The sequence below is a fragment of the Bombina bombina genome, chromosome 1, assembly GCF_027579735.1.
Source record: "Bombina bombina isolate aBomBom1 chromosome 1, aBomBom1.pri, whole genome shotgun sequence".
NCBI classification, from domain to species: Eukaryota; Metazoa; Chordata; class Amphibia; order Anura; family Bombinatoridae; genus Bombina; species Bombina bombina.
This window is the reverse complement of record NC_069499.1, coordinates 300252353-300268013: the sequence shown is the minus strand read 5'-3', so window position 1 is coordinate 300268013 and position 15661 is coordinate 300252353. Positions and strand designations below refer to the sequence as shown.

At 36.7% G+C, this 15661-nt stretch overlaps 1 protein-coding gene across 2 annotated transcripts in view; it reads left to right on the top strand.

The window, feature by feature from the left end:
• Positions 1-243: 243 nt before the first annotated feature.
• Positions 244-15661, top strand: part of SEC22A (SEC22 homolog A, vesicle trafficking protein) — a 189790-nt gene continuing 174372 nt past the window's right edge. The window contains exon 1 of one of the 2 annotated variants that reach the window (XM_053698069.1): positions 244-360. The gene's annotated coding sequence lies outside the window, so the exon portion shown is untranslated. The remainder of the gene's footprint in view (positions 361-15661) is intronic. The other variant, XM_053698068.1, reaches the window with a different exon arrangement.

Below are 15661 nucleotides of genomic sequence, written 5' to 3'. Positions count from 1 at the left end.
CGTCACTCACAAGCTATATTGTTCTTCAATAATACGTTATAATATTGTAACCTTTTAAAATTGTATGTAATGTCATTCGTAAATAATCAGCAGTGAAATTTTTAAAGTGCATATAGTACTTGATTACCAAAAACCCTGCACCATTTGATATAGCTGACGTGTAAGCTCTGCCCTGCAATGCAGCAGCGTGTGATTTCTCACTTCCGCGTTGGTCTCTATGGTAACGAATGATGCCACGTTATCTAGGAACTGGAAGAGAATCCCAAGATGCAGTGCGGCGCCACGTCATAGTGCTGACAGTGGCCTACGGAGACTGGAAAAAAAACTGTCAACAACGAGAATCAAAAGAAAGTAGTGCAGGTATGTGAATAGCAAACATCCTCATTGTGCGCATCACATTGGCCTAACACAAATGCACAATCATAAGTGTAGCTATGCAAAACTGTCCTATAGTATTTCAAGATGGACGCTCTGTATTTGGAGCTGACATCACGTGATCACTTTTGTGGGCCTATGTATCTGTCGCTAGAAATAATTGAACATAAATATGTGACATTTTGGCAACGTGCAAAGTTTAAATAAAAAGTCGGTTTTGCTTTTAAATACTAACATATGTTTTACAGACAGTGTTTTCACATGGGTTTTGCTGATACCTATTATGTTCTTATAATACAGTACTGTTTAAGCTATTGTTGCAGGCATTCATACTATGCATTGGTTTAAAATATACTGTTTGTTACAATCTAGCTACAATTCCACCTAAGCTGATACTTTTTGAAAGTCTATGGAAAGAAAATAAATGTCTTTAAAACCTAAAATATTGCTCCCCATTCTGTCTTTGTTGATAGAAACATTGCAGTATTGTTCACAACCATGAATTAAATTCCTAAACCGATTTTTATAGTAAAATATTGTTTCGTTGAGAAAATAACTAAACTCTAGTTTTACCCAGGCTGTAAAATAAATAAAATATCTAGGAAGTTATACTACTTTTGTAAACATTTTACTGATTTCTTACATGCACCTTCTGGTCTAATAATAAAATGCCCTAATTTGTAGAGCACTTTATTATGAAACAGATGTCTGTTGTAAACCTTGCAAAGCGATTACAAACATAGGGGTCAATCACAATCCTTTAGATTAACCTCTTCCCAACATTGGGACGTTGCATGCTGTCCTAAATGCGCTGGGCTTTAGCAACGTCCTAGCCATTTTGCTTTACTGAAGCCAACAGCGCTTCTTGAATAGGATTGGGTCATGGTGGGCGTGCCTAGCGTGGTAGGCTTGCCCCCTTGACCCAATCCCATTATTGAAATATCGTGATCGCATGATCTCAAATTGTTTACATTGGAACGTTGTTCCGATGTAGACAAATTTAACCTGGCATGAAAGGGTTAAAGGGGACTTCTAATCATGAAATATAAAATACTTCATGCTGAAATTTCCCTTATTTGTCTGCAGCGTTCGCCGTGCTGAGCTCCTCAGGCAGCCTACGGCAGAACGCTATTTTGCAGTAAGGTGGTGGAAACGTCACTTCACTGAAAAATAGCATTCTGCTGCCGACGGCCTGAAGTGCTCAGCGCGGAGAACGCTTCAGACAAATAAAGGAGCTTTCAGCATGAAGTATTTCATAGTCCATTACTGAAAGTTCCCTTCATTTGTTCCACTGGTAAATCCTAGCGTTTCACAAACAATAAGATTTACTATCGCTTTAAATTATAAATCATTTGATAAGCTTTTCTAAAGAATTGTGATCTACCCCATAGTTAGAAATAAACAAAGTTCTATTATTTTTTATTAAAGGGACAGTCTACACCAGAATTTTTATTGTTTAAAAAGATAAATAATCCCTTTATTACCCATTCCCCAGTTTTGCATAACCAACATGTTTATATTAATATATGTTTTACCTCTGTGATTACCTTGTATCTAAGCCTCTGCAGACTGCCCCCTTATCTCAGTGCTTTTGACAGGCATGCAGTTTAGCCAACCAATGCGGACGCCTAAATAACTCCACAGGAGTGAACACAGTGTTATCTATATGGCACACATGAACTAGTACTGTCTAACTGTGAAAAACTTTCAAAATGCTCTGAGCTAAGAGGCGGGTTTTAACGGTTTAGAAATTAGTTTGAGCCTAGCTAGGTTTAGCTTTTCAAAAATACCACCAAGGGAACAAAGCAAATTTAATGATAAAAGTCAATTGGAAAGTTGTTTAACATTGCATGCTCTATCTGAATCATGACAGTTTAATTTTGACTTTACAGTCCCTTTAAGTTGCACTGCAATATTGCAGTTTATTTATTGTTTATGCAAAAGTTCTCATTTCACAATAGATCATGTGTAATTTTAATTACCCTGGGGGTTTCTTTATTGCTTATCCCCCTCAACTGCCCATAACCTGTATAGCATCGGTGGGTGATACAGCCAGTAAGACACTGTGCTACCCATATTACTTCAAGAGCAATACTCATTTTGAGTCACTGATTTAGTAGAGTGTCTGGGTGACAGGCTATACAAAAAGGGGTTTGGGACAAAGTGCTTCAAAAAGGGCCGACCAAAAAACTAGGATATATATATAATTCCTTGTGTAGCTGAAATGAGCTATTTTACTGAACAATATATAATAATACAGAAAATATATAATATAAAATATAATAAAAATTAGAAGACCCAAGATTGGTATAATAATGAAATTAACTGTTTAATGAACTGTTCTGAAGGAACAAAAAAATACCAATAAAAAACTTATATGTTAAAAAAAATTGATGCCGGCATCTGTTTAAATATTTAGACCTTAAATGATTAGTCTTAATAGCAGTCTGAAAGCTAATAAATGGACATGATATTAATAAAGCATGTGAGAATCAAAACAGATCATACAATAAACAAGATACAGACAAATCATGACTCTTATATACGTGTGTCTCTGTATCAATACAAAATTTTTGCAACAAACTGTCACAGATCCTTATCCTTTCCGTAACAGACCTAAATATAGGTAAGGAAAAAAACAGCGATACTTAGTCTGTAAGTATAGATGTTAGTTGATATTTTTCCGCTGTGCACAGACTCCAATGGAGTGGCATACAAAGGAGAGAAAACCACTGTCTGTGAGTGAGCAGCTTCTGTAGTGAATTCCGTTGGATTGACGTCAGGTCATGTGACTAGGTGACATGGTCCGCTGGCTTCCAAACAATACTATGTATCTTCTGTTGTTGCAAAGCTGTTGTAAAGCTGTACTTTGAAACAGATTTTGGTAGTAGGTTTGTTTAAACGTGCAATCTGGTGCTGATATCCTTGTGGCCTCAAAACAAAAGGTTATTCAAACACTTGTGGCAGGATTACAGCTGATAGGGTGATAAGTACCAAACAGGGATTACAGGTAGCCCACAGTTTACGCCGGGGTTAGGTTCCAGAAGGAATGGTTGTAAATCGAAACCGTTGTAAATTGAAACCCAGTTTATAATGTAAGTCAATGGGAAGTGAGGGAGATAGGTTCCAGGCCGCTCTCAAAATTGTCATAAGTAACACCTAATACATTATTTTTAAAGCTTTGAAATGAAGACTTTAAATGCTAAACAGCATTATAAACCTAATAAAATAATCACACAACACAGACTTCACTTGCATTTTTCTGCAAACAGTTCTTTCTATGAATTTCAATCTGGACTGATTTATAGGCAGGAAGATCTTGTTCCTTTGAAATCTGCTTGATAGTTCAGGTCTGGTTAAACTGATTAATTTCAGCTTGCTTGGCTTTGTTGCAACACAAGCGGACAGCTCCACCTACTGGCTATTTTAATAAAAGAACTGCTTCTCAATGCTTTTCAATAGCAGTCACATGACTGGGAAAAAGGTTGTTATTCTGAAACGGTGTAAATTGAACCGTTGTAAAACAAGGGCCACCTGTATTCATATAGTTTGTTTGTTAGCCATACAAAACAAATGATAAACCTGAGTGACCTAATTACAGAGGATGGGAGGGAATAGACACACATAGACAGGAATTATTCATATGTCTAAACTCTTTTTAATATAAAGATAGAGATGAACCTGTGTAGTGAGTAATTCACCCCTCTGACAATAATACAAGAGTAGTAAGCACAATCTACGTGTTTCTGCAGACTAAACTGTCTTTATCAAGATGCTTACTACAGGTAACGTTTGCCTTTTTATAAGGAACATCCTTTGAATAAAGGGCGGTGATTGGTGAAAACTATTACCCAATTAAACAAGAATAGGCATAAAACATTACAAATCTTATAGTGTTGTTAAAGCTTTAGTCTATTCGTCATTTCTTAAGGGCATATACATTTGATAAAGGTAACAACTATTATTTAACAAACAAAATGTTTCTATAATAATATATGCATAGTAATTTGTATATATAATATAGTATGTTAAACTAGACATAATAAGAAAAAAAAAATATATATAACAGAAACATACTGTATATCATAACATATATATACTGTGTATATATATATATATATATATATATATATATATATATATGTGTGTACCATTGTGAATTGGTTAAAGCCAAACATAGAACAGAAAGTAAACAATTAGATATAGAGGTCGAATCAATCTATGATGCCACACATATCTAAGTTTTATCCACTAGTATACACCCATTACACCAATCTTGGGATAAAAAACATTAAAAGTATGTTCTATATATAAAATTAAATCAGAATTAGGAAGAATATATAAAAATTGAAAATGATAATAAAGTAAGACTTGTGTGGTCAAAAATATGTTAAAAATATACCTATGTATATTTCCATATATGAATATGAATATAAAAAATGAAAGAATTAAAAAATGTATCCTTCACACATGTATATAGAATTACTATATCTTCCAACAATTGGTCATTATAGATGATTTTGTGAAATGTTTCAACATCACAGTAGTATCCACATACCTATTGAGAAACAATAATAGGGGACATTATATTATAAAATATAAGTGGAATCAACTAGAGAGATATATATCAAAAATATTATATATCAGGGGCTCTAAGTGAATAGACTAAAGAGAAAGTATATAAACAATGTGTTAGAAAACACTATATTATGTTGAAACAATGAAATCCGCACTTCACCACTGAGTGTATCTCAGTATTTCCAGATTATATTTATAAACAGTCCGGTGCAATACCTTACGAGACCACCCTCTAGGCCTCAGGATACATAGAAGCACGACACAAAGTGGCACACGGTATAAAGGCTATACCTTTTTATTAGAGCAACGTTTCGGGGCACATGCCCCTTTCTCAAGCTAATCACAATTACAAACTATACACCATTTATAGACACAACAATAAAACAGGTGTCCAATAAACACGCATGGGAGGGGTTAAGAAAAAATTACATCATCACAGCTCATTTCATAAGACAGAAGAAAAACATTTTAAAGTGAAGGTAAATTTGACAGCTATTGAAATTGGCCAAGTATTTATTTATAGCACCTTAATCCAGTCGCTAATATATTTTTTATCTTTTAGCTATAGTATTTATAATATTTATGTTTGAAAGTCTGTACCGTCTTGTGGCAGACTCCTCCCTTCCGCTACTTCCTTGTTCTCCTGAGTGTGACATCTTCGGTTCCACCAAAGCGCGTTCACAAAGTTAATTCCAACTAGGCATGCGCCAATCGCCGTTGACACATAGTAGTCAATGAATTACTATATTCATTGACTACTATACTGTCAGAGATAAAATATGTTAATAAACTATTAGATTAAAGCGGTACTTCCAATTTACAGTTTGAGGGGTAAAGTGATGCACTTGTCCATATCGGAGTAGCCCGTAATAATAATACGATGACGTATTATGGGATTTTCTAAGTAATCCCAGTATGCATGCGCGAAACAGGAGCGCGCGTGGATTTAGATAATAAGAAATAAATTGAAGAGCATGCGCATAACATTAAGTAGGGGGGTGACGTGGTGTGACGGCCGCCTAACGGCCAGATTTTCAATTGGCGCAAAGGAAAACGTGATCTAGAAGGGAAAACAATAAAACATAACGGGATGTTTTTGCGGTCATTAAAAAAGTGAGTTAAAACAGCGATATCTTGATTTACATTACGTTTTAAGAAAATTCATGAATTAAAGTGCTATTGATTTTAAACAAAGAGTTATATTAGACATAGACATGAAGGTAACTTTACCTTCACTTTAACATTAACCCTTTATTCCTTATGAGTGAATTGGACTGCCTTATTCTTTGGGTCGTTTCGCCAACGTACAGAAGCCCGTATTGGCACTTTAGCGCATATACAGCATAAGTCGAACTACAGGTATAGTGACCCTTGATGTTATATTTTTTCCCAGTATATGGGTGGGAAATAACACCTCCCTTAATGATGTTATATTGGGCACAGCCCAAGCACGGAAACGTACCATACTTGGGGGTTCCAAAGAATCTCTTACTTTGAACATTGGTAGTGGGCATGGCATGAACCAACTTTTTACCTATAGTATTGCCTTTACGGTATGAGGCTCTGGGGTATTCCTGGAACTGCTTGATCTCTGGGCAGGCTTCTTTTAACAGAAACCAATTTCTTTTAATTATATTAAACACTTTCTTGCTCATTGTGTTATATGAACTCACAAAGTTTAATCTGGTTGGGTTTATTCTCTTACTTCTGACTGGGGTTTTTAACGAATCCTCAGCTTCCTCTAGCTCCTGTATGCTATAAACTCTGCTGACAAATTTCTCCTTCATATCCCTGGATCTGACTTCTTTAGTACTTGGGTCTGTCACTATCCTATCTACTCTAAGCAACTGTGATTTGGGCACACTCTTAAAAACTCTAGGTGGGGGAAAGCTACTCCTGTGTAACTGGGTGTTCCTGTCTGGGGATTTAACAAACAAATTGGTTATTAACTATATGTTGACTTTCTATAAAATGTACTGTAAAACATGTACTCGTGCATTATGTAAACTAAAGAATTCTATCGTGCACATCATAATGCGAAACTAATAAAATTAGTAGTGAATGAATAGAGTGAAGTTTCTCTATATATAATAAATAAACAAAGTGATATATGTATAATATAAATTTAGACCAAAATGGGATAAATCTATATATGTGACTAGATTAATGTGTTTAGAGCAAAAGAACTATTAAGTCCCTGAGGGTGTAGTGTCGTAAAGCTAAAAATGAGCTCAACCTCTTTTTTGAGAAGTATTTTTTCGATATTACCTCCCCTAATACTAGGGTGAATTTTAAGAATTCCCCAAAAATGAAAGCATCCTAAATCTCCATGAGGAATATCTGTAAAATGTTGATAAAGTACTGTTTTATTGGTATTATGTTCTATATTCCAAATGTGTTCCCTAATCCTATCTCTCAACAAACGACTCGTTTGTCCTATATATATTAGGTTACAAGAACATTTAATACAATATATGACATTGGAATCACTGCATTTAATAATATCCCTAATTATAAAGGTATATTGCTCATCAGTGGATACTATTTTTTTTTTAATCTTATTGCTCGATTTGCAAGATTTACATGTGTGGCATGAGAAAAAAACTGATAATTTCTCTTTTCTTAGGTCTCTATCTACTAGATTACTTATGGAATTTTTAAATTCACTCGGTGACAGATAACTTTTTTAAGATTTTTTGCCTTTCTAAAAATAAGGTCTGGATTTTTCTTAAAATGACAGTATACACTCATTTTCATATAACTGCATGTAATACACACTACTATAAAGAATAAGATGCACAGATACTGATATAAAAATCCAGTATAAAACTGTTTAAAAATTTTCTTAGAAGCTCTCAGTTTAGCTCTGTTGAAAAGGTAGCTGGAAATCCCACTGCAAGTGAGAAATAAGACACTCCCTTCCCCCCCTTGTTTTGCATATGAAAAGATCCTTTACACAAACAAGAGCAAGCTGGAGAAGGTAGCTGACGGTATTCTCATAAAACTTTGGGGCTTGGTTAGGAGTCTGAAAATCAGAGCAATGTTATTTAAAAATAAGCAAAATTATACATTTTTAAAAAACAAAAAAATTTCTGGGCTATATAAATAGATCATCGACAAAACATTTATGCAAAGAAAAAATGAGTGTATAATGTCCCTTTAACTCTATCCCCTAAGATTGGATCCTGTTGGATAGAATGCCAGGGCCTATTAAGAATATTTCTGATTTCTTCATGCAGAGAACTATGGGGTACACCAAAAGGAAAAAAAGAAAAAGAGGCAGAAGAGGGAGAAAAACCTCAAAAAAGATTAAAATAGTTGAAATTAAAGAAAAAAAAATGACAATACAGGTATATTCAATGTTAGTAAATATAAACTAAATGAAGAAGAGGAACATGTTCTAAGAAATGGTTTAACTTTTGCACCAACATGCAAACTCAATAAATTTTTAACATTAATAAATATCAACCAGTTTGTCCGTAAACTCACTTTAAAAAGATATTTTCTCAAAACACCCCTTACAAGATCAGTGACTAAACCTAGTAATGTCACACATTCAGATTTTGAAATAAAATCTACATTTTATCCTACTCAAGAAAAGGGAGAATGCCTGAAAACTTTTGAGATAAAAGTCAGAGGATCTAGAAAAACTAGACGTAACCAAATAAGTAAGAGATAACCTGAAACCAAAAGAACGGAAAGTACTAAATTCCTTACAAGATAACAAAGAGATCATAATTAAGCCTGCAGATAAAGGGGGCAGAATTGTTATTATGGATACTCAATACTATCTTTAAGAGTCATATAGATTACTACACAATACAACTACTTATACTAAACTTAAATGTAATCCAATAATTGATCAAAAGAAAAAACTTAATAAAATACTAGATCAAGCATAATCAATAGGTATTCTGACAGACTTTGAGTTCATTTTTTGTTACAGGAAATTCATCCCAGAACACCAACATTCTATTTTTTGCCAAAAATACATAAACATCTCACCTCCCCCCAGGTCGCCCAATTATTTCTGGAATTGGTTCAATATCATCTAATCTATCCCAGTATGTTGACTACTATCTTCAGAACTATGTAATCAATCTGCTAGCTTATTTGAAAGATTCAACACATTTTCTCAATCTTTTGAGTCAACTAGAATGGAAAGATAACTACAACATGGTCACCTGTGATGTGAATTCTTTGTACACTAATATTGATCATACACTCTGTTTAAAAGCAATTGCCTTTTTTTTATAGATAAAGACCATACTTTGATGGAGGAACAAAATAAATTTCTGATAAATAGCATAGAATTTATTCTTAAGAACAATAGCTTCCTATTTAATAATGATTTCTTCCTCCAGATCAGGTGGACAGCTATGGGCAAGAAGATATATAGATGATGTCTTCCTGATCTGGAGAGGAGACCAATACATTTTGGAACTTTTTCTTGAAGATCTTAACTCAAATACCTTAGGATTGACTCAAATAATTGTAACCACTATAAGAGTTGCCATCTAAATAGGTGGAAGTCTAATATTCCAAAAAGTCAATTTCTAAGGGTGAGGAAAAACTGCACTGATGTAGAGTCCTACGATGTACAATCAGATATATTAATAAATCGGTTTATAGATAAGGGATATAATCAGAAAAAAGTACAAGACACTAAGAATCTAGTAAGAACCATAGACAGACAAACTCTTAAAGGGACACTGAACCCAAATTTTTTCTTTTGTGATTCAGACAGAGTATGCAACTTTCTAATTTACTCCTATTATCAAATGTTCTTCATTATCTTGGTATGTTTATTTGAAAAGCAAGAATTTAAGTTTAGATGCCGGCCCATTTTTGGTGAACAACCTAGGTTGTCCTTGCTGATTGGACAGTACCAATAAACAAGTGCTGTCCATGGTTCTGAACCAAACATTTGCTGGCTCCTTAGCATAGATGCCTTCTTTTTCAAATAAAGATAGCAGGAGAACGAAGAAAAATGATAATAGAAGTAAATTACAAAGTTGCTTAAAATTGCATGCTCTATCTAAATCACTAAAGAAAAAAATTTGGGTTCAGTGTCCCTTTAAGAAAATATTAGCAACACAAAAAGAACAAAACATTTGTTTGAAATAAATGTAATACCGAACGAAAACTCCATCACTGTACCTTTTATTAACAAATATAGTTCTCAGCATGTAGAAATCAGAAATATTCTTAATAGGCACTGGCATTATATCCAACAGGATCCTCTTAGGGGATAGAGTTAAAAGTAAATCCAGACCTTATTTTTAGAAAGGCAAAGAATCTTAAAAGTTATCTGCCCCAGGGCAGAACATACAGTGATCTGAGATGTCATCGCAGAAAATGAATCATGTCTGCAGAAAGAACAGGACATATGCAGCAACTTTTAGTGCTTTAACTTTGCAGCACTGGTCCACATCAGGCTGTTCTCTACAAACAGTGCTGTGCTCTGGCTACAATGTGAAAGTTTTCCTTAACACAGCGCATCCACAGCAAAGTGCTGTTTGAAGTGAACAGTCAAATATGCAGTAGAGCTGCAAAGCAGCAGCCCATTGATTGTTGACTGTTTTCAATCCCAACCCCAAGCTTTTCCCAGTCTGCTGTTTTTTCTGAATATAAGCCATTCCTATGAGCAATGCACCTCTTCTTTTTTTTTATTTTATTTTTTTTTTTTTTATTACATTTCTATGTAAGACCAAAACAAAAGTAAACACATTTATTCAAGAGACTTTTTACAATTTATTTTTTTGTCTGCAGCAAATTTGCAATCCAATTTTCAACTGCTGAAATATATTATTAAAAACTTTAAAAATTGAATTATTCTCCAGTTAATCAACACATTGCATTTAAACTGATGCTTTAGTGTAGCTGCCTAATTTAAAATTGATTTTTATTTAAAAATAACCTGCAGAAAAATTTTCACTAAATAAATCTCATTGCATAAAGTGAAAAAAAGTTCTGCCTCTGGGGTTATCTGTCACCGAGTGAATTTAAAAATCCCATAAATAATCTAGTAACATTATTAGTAACAAATGGGAAAGAGTAGGAACTTCTTTTTCCCCCTCGTCTACTTTTAAAAAATTATTCCCGGTCTCTGGTTCTCAATTAGATTTGTGGGCTCCATCCCGAAGGTGGATGGTGCTATCTCCAAGCTTGCTAAGCATACTACTATCACTCTGGAAGATAGACATTCTTTTAGCGAGCCTATGGATAAAAAAATGGAAACTTTTCTGAGAAAGATGTTTCAACATACAGGGTTTTTATTTCAACCGGTGGCAGCTGTAGCCGCGGTTGCTGGAGCAGCTACCTACTGGTGCGACACTCTTTCGGAGCTCACTGAGGTGGAGACTCCCCTTGAGTATATTCAGGAGAGAATTAAAGCACTAAGAATTGCTAACTCCTTCATCTGTGACGCGAATAAGCAGATTATTTGCATAAATGCAAAGGCTGCTGGCTTTGCAGTTCTAGCTCTCCAGGCTCTCTGGTTGAAGTCTTGGTCTGTGGATAGGACTTCTAAATCCAGACTCCTTTCTCTTCCCTTCAAGGGGAAGATTTTATTCAGTCCAGGGTTGGACTTCATTATCTCTACGGTTACCGGAGGGAAAGGTGCCTTCCTACCGCAGGATAAGAAGAATAGGCAACTGTGTAATTTTTGTTCCTTTTGTGCTGAAAAGTTACAACAACAGCAGTCTTCTTCAAGTCCAAGCAGCCCAAGAGTACTCGGAAGCCGGCTCACTCCTGGAATAAGTCCAAACAGACTAAGAAGCCCTCCGAGAACAAATCGCCATGAAGGGGCGGATCGAGTAGGGGCAGACTGTCTCTTTTTCTCAGATGCTTGGTTCCAGGATGTACAGGATTCTTGGGTCCTGGAGGTTGTATCTCAAGGATACAGGATAGGATTCAAGTCTCATCCGCCCAGGGGCAGATTCCTACTCTCCAGTCTTTCGACAAGACCAGAAAAGAGGGCTGCCTTCTTAGGTTGCTTACGGATTCTCTCCACTCTAGGAGTAATTGTCCCGGTACCTACATCAGAAAGAGGTTTGGCGTTTTATTCAAACCTTTTCATGGTTCCAAAGAAGGAGGTAACTTTCCGTCCAATTCTGGACCTAAAATGCCTAAACAAGTTTCTGAGTGTTCCCTCTTTCAAGATGGAGACTATACGGTCAATCCTTCATCTGGTTCAGGATGGACAGTTTACCCCCAAGGCAGAACATACAGTGATGTGAGATGTCATCGCAGAAAATGCAGCATGTCCGCAGAAAGAACAGGACACATGCAGGAACTGTTAGCGCTTGAACTTTGTAGTGCTGCTCCACATTAGACTGTTCTCTTCAAACAGATCTGTGCTCTGGCTGCACTGTATAAATTTTCCTTAACACAGTGCATCCAGGGCAAAGTGCTGTTTGAAGTGAGCAGTCAAATATGCAGTAGTGATGCAAAGCAGCAGCGCACTGCTTGTTAACTGGCTCTCAGAGATTTTTTCAAAATCCGCCCCTTAGCCTTTACCAATCTGCAAAGCTGTTTATTCTGAATGTAAGAGCACTGCTTCTTTTTATTACTACATTTCTATGTTAGACCAAGAGAAAAGGAAACAGATTTATTAAAGAGATATTTTAAAATGTCTTTTTTTTTGTATGCAGCTAATTTGCAATGCAATTTTCAACTACTGCACTATATTATAAAACATAAAAAATTGCTTTATTCTTCAGTTAACCAACAAATTGCAATTAAACTGGTGCCTTAGTGTAGCTGTCTAATTTAAAATGGAATTTTATTTAAAAATGACCTGCAGAAACATTTTCACTAAACAAATCTCATCGCAGAAAGTAAAGAAAAGTTCTGTCTCTGGGATGACCACAATAGACCTGAAGGATGGATACCTTTGCATCCTGATTCACAGGGAACATTTTCAGTTTCTGAGGTTTGCTTTTCTGGACCAGCACTTCCAGTTCATAGCTCTTCCGTTTGGCTTAGCTACTGCTCCAAGGATATTTACAAAGGTTTTGGGGGCTATTCTAGTCGTTGCCAGAACACAAGGTATTGCAGTAGTGCCTTACCTGGACGATATCTTGGTACAGGCACCATCTTTTCTTCTAGCAGAAGAACATTCGGAGTCCCTTCTCAATCTTCTTTGATCACATGGATGGAAGATAAAGAGTTCTTTTACTCCACTTACAATGGTGAATTTCCAGGGAACTATAATAGACTCCATATCCATGAGAATATTCCTCACAGATCAGAGACGTTGCAAGCTAACTTCTGCATGTCTTGCCCTCCAGGCCTCCTCGAGACCCTCAGTGGCTCAGTGCATAGGAGGTAATCAGATTCATGGTGTCTTGCATGGACATCATTCCTTTTGCCAGATTCCATCTCAGACCCTTACAACTATGCATGCTGAGACAATGGAATGGCGACCATTCAGATCTGCCTCAACAGATCGTGTTGGACAGCCTGTCGAGAGACCCGCACTCCTGGTGGCTCTGTCCAGATCATTTGTCCCAAGGCACGTGATTTTTGAGACCGTCCTGGGAGATTGTAACTACGGACGCAAGCCTTTCCGGCTGGGGAGCCGTTAGAGGTGCCAAGAAGGCCCCTTCCGATCAATATCTTGGAACTCTGGGCAATCTTCAATGCCTTGAAGGCTTGGCCCCTTCTGGGTTCGTCCGAGTTTATCAGATTCCAATCAGACAATAAAACCTCGGTTGCCTATATCAACCGTCAAGGGGGAACGAGAAATTCCTTGGCGATGAGAGAAGTATCAGATACTAGAGTGGGCAGAGATTCACAAATGTACGCTGTCAGTGATCCACATTCCTTGTATGGACAACTGGGAAGTGGACTTCCTCAGCAGGCAATCCTTTCACCCAGGGGAATGTTCTCATCACCCCAAGGTGTTTGCAGTGATATGCAGCAAGTGGGGGACGCCGGAGATAGATCTCATGCCATCCCTCCTCAATACCAAGCTACCCAGGTACAGGTCGAGGTTGAGGGATCCTCAGACTCATATATTTTTCCTCCATTATCGCTTCTCCCTCGTCTGATAGCTTGCGTCAAGCAGGAGCGAGCATCTGTGATTCTGATTGCTCCGTCATGGCCACAAAGGACATTGTTTTGCGGATCTGGTGGGGATGTCCTCATCTCCTCAGTGGAGAAGGCAAAGGATTTCAATTAATAGAATACATTCAAAAGAGGGGTCAGTTAAAATGTTTATCAGTGATATTGGAAGTGGGCTTCAGGGGAAGTTTGTGCTTGTTTGCTGATGATACAACAAACTGTAACAAAGTTAATGTTGCAGGAGGTTTGGGTCAAATGAGCAATGATATGAAAATAAATGGGATCTGGAATTTAAAGTGAATATAAATTTTGATGTTAAAGTGCCCGGTTTTTAAAACTTCGATTAAAAACAGGGGCACTTAAATTCATCAAAATTTTCATTTCACTCCTGTTGTGAAAAAAAACTTACCTTTTAATCTTCACAGCAGCTCCAGCTTCCTCCACCCGTTTCAAAGCCTCTTCCTGGGTCTAAAATGAGGCATCCGGCTTCCTCCAATCACCGCAGTGAATCAGACACTGAATCCCCCAGGGGGGAAGCTGTGATTGGAGGATGACCTATCAATAATTTCTGACATCAGAAATGGCTTGTGAGACCGGAGGAAGCTGGAGCTGCTGTGAAGTTTAAAAGTTACGTTTTTTGTCACAACAGGAGTGAAATGTAAATTTTGATGAATTAAAGTGCCCCTGTTTTTAATCAAAGTTTAAAAAAACAGGCACTTTCGCATCAAAATTTACATTCACTTTAATATTACCAAGAGCAAAATTATGCATATAGAATCCAAAAACCCAAAGGCCAGTGATTGTCTCAATGGTACATTACTGACTGTAACTAAAGAGGAACAGGAGTTAAGAATTTTTATTTCAGATGATTTAAAATCTGCTAAACAATACAGCAATGCAGCCAGTAAGGCCAGTCGAATACTTGGTTGCATTGGGAGAAGTATTAGTAGCAGAAATAGCAAGGTTCTAATGCTAAAGTGGATGTAAACTTTCATGAATCAGTGCCGTTTTTTAAAAATACTATTAAAAACAGGGGCACTTTCATTCATGAAAGTTTACATTGTAGTGTTTTTTTTAAAATACCTTTTTCTGCAGCCAGGCCGGACCAGCAATCCCCCTCCGGCTTCTCATGCTGTACTTTGTACAGCAATGACGAAACCGTCTTTCTCCAATCACGGCGTGGCCTCAGAAAATGTTTGCTCTGTGGTGCATGCCATTATTGGAGGAAGCCGGATTCGTCATTGCTGACGTAAGTACAGAGGAGCTGCGCGTGGGGGATTGCTGGTCCGGCTTGGCTGCAGAAAAAGGTAAGTATTTTAAAAGAAAAACTGCAATATAAACTTTCATGAATGAAAGTGCCCCTTTTTTTTAATAGTATTTTTAAAAAACGTGCACTGATTAATGAAAGTTTACTTTAACTTTAAGTTAGAGGGTAGCAGATTCAGGAGAAATGTGAGGAAGCATTATTTTACAGGCAGGGTGGTGGATTCATGGAATAAACTTCCAATTGAGGTGGTAAACACAAAGGCCTAGATTTGGAGTTCGGCGGTAGCCGTCAAAACCAGCGTTAGAGGCTCCTAACGCTGGTTTTGGCCGCCCGCTGGTATTTGGAGTCAGTGATTAAAGGGTCTAACGCTCA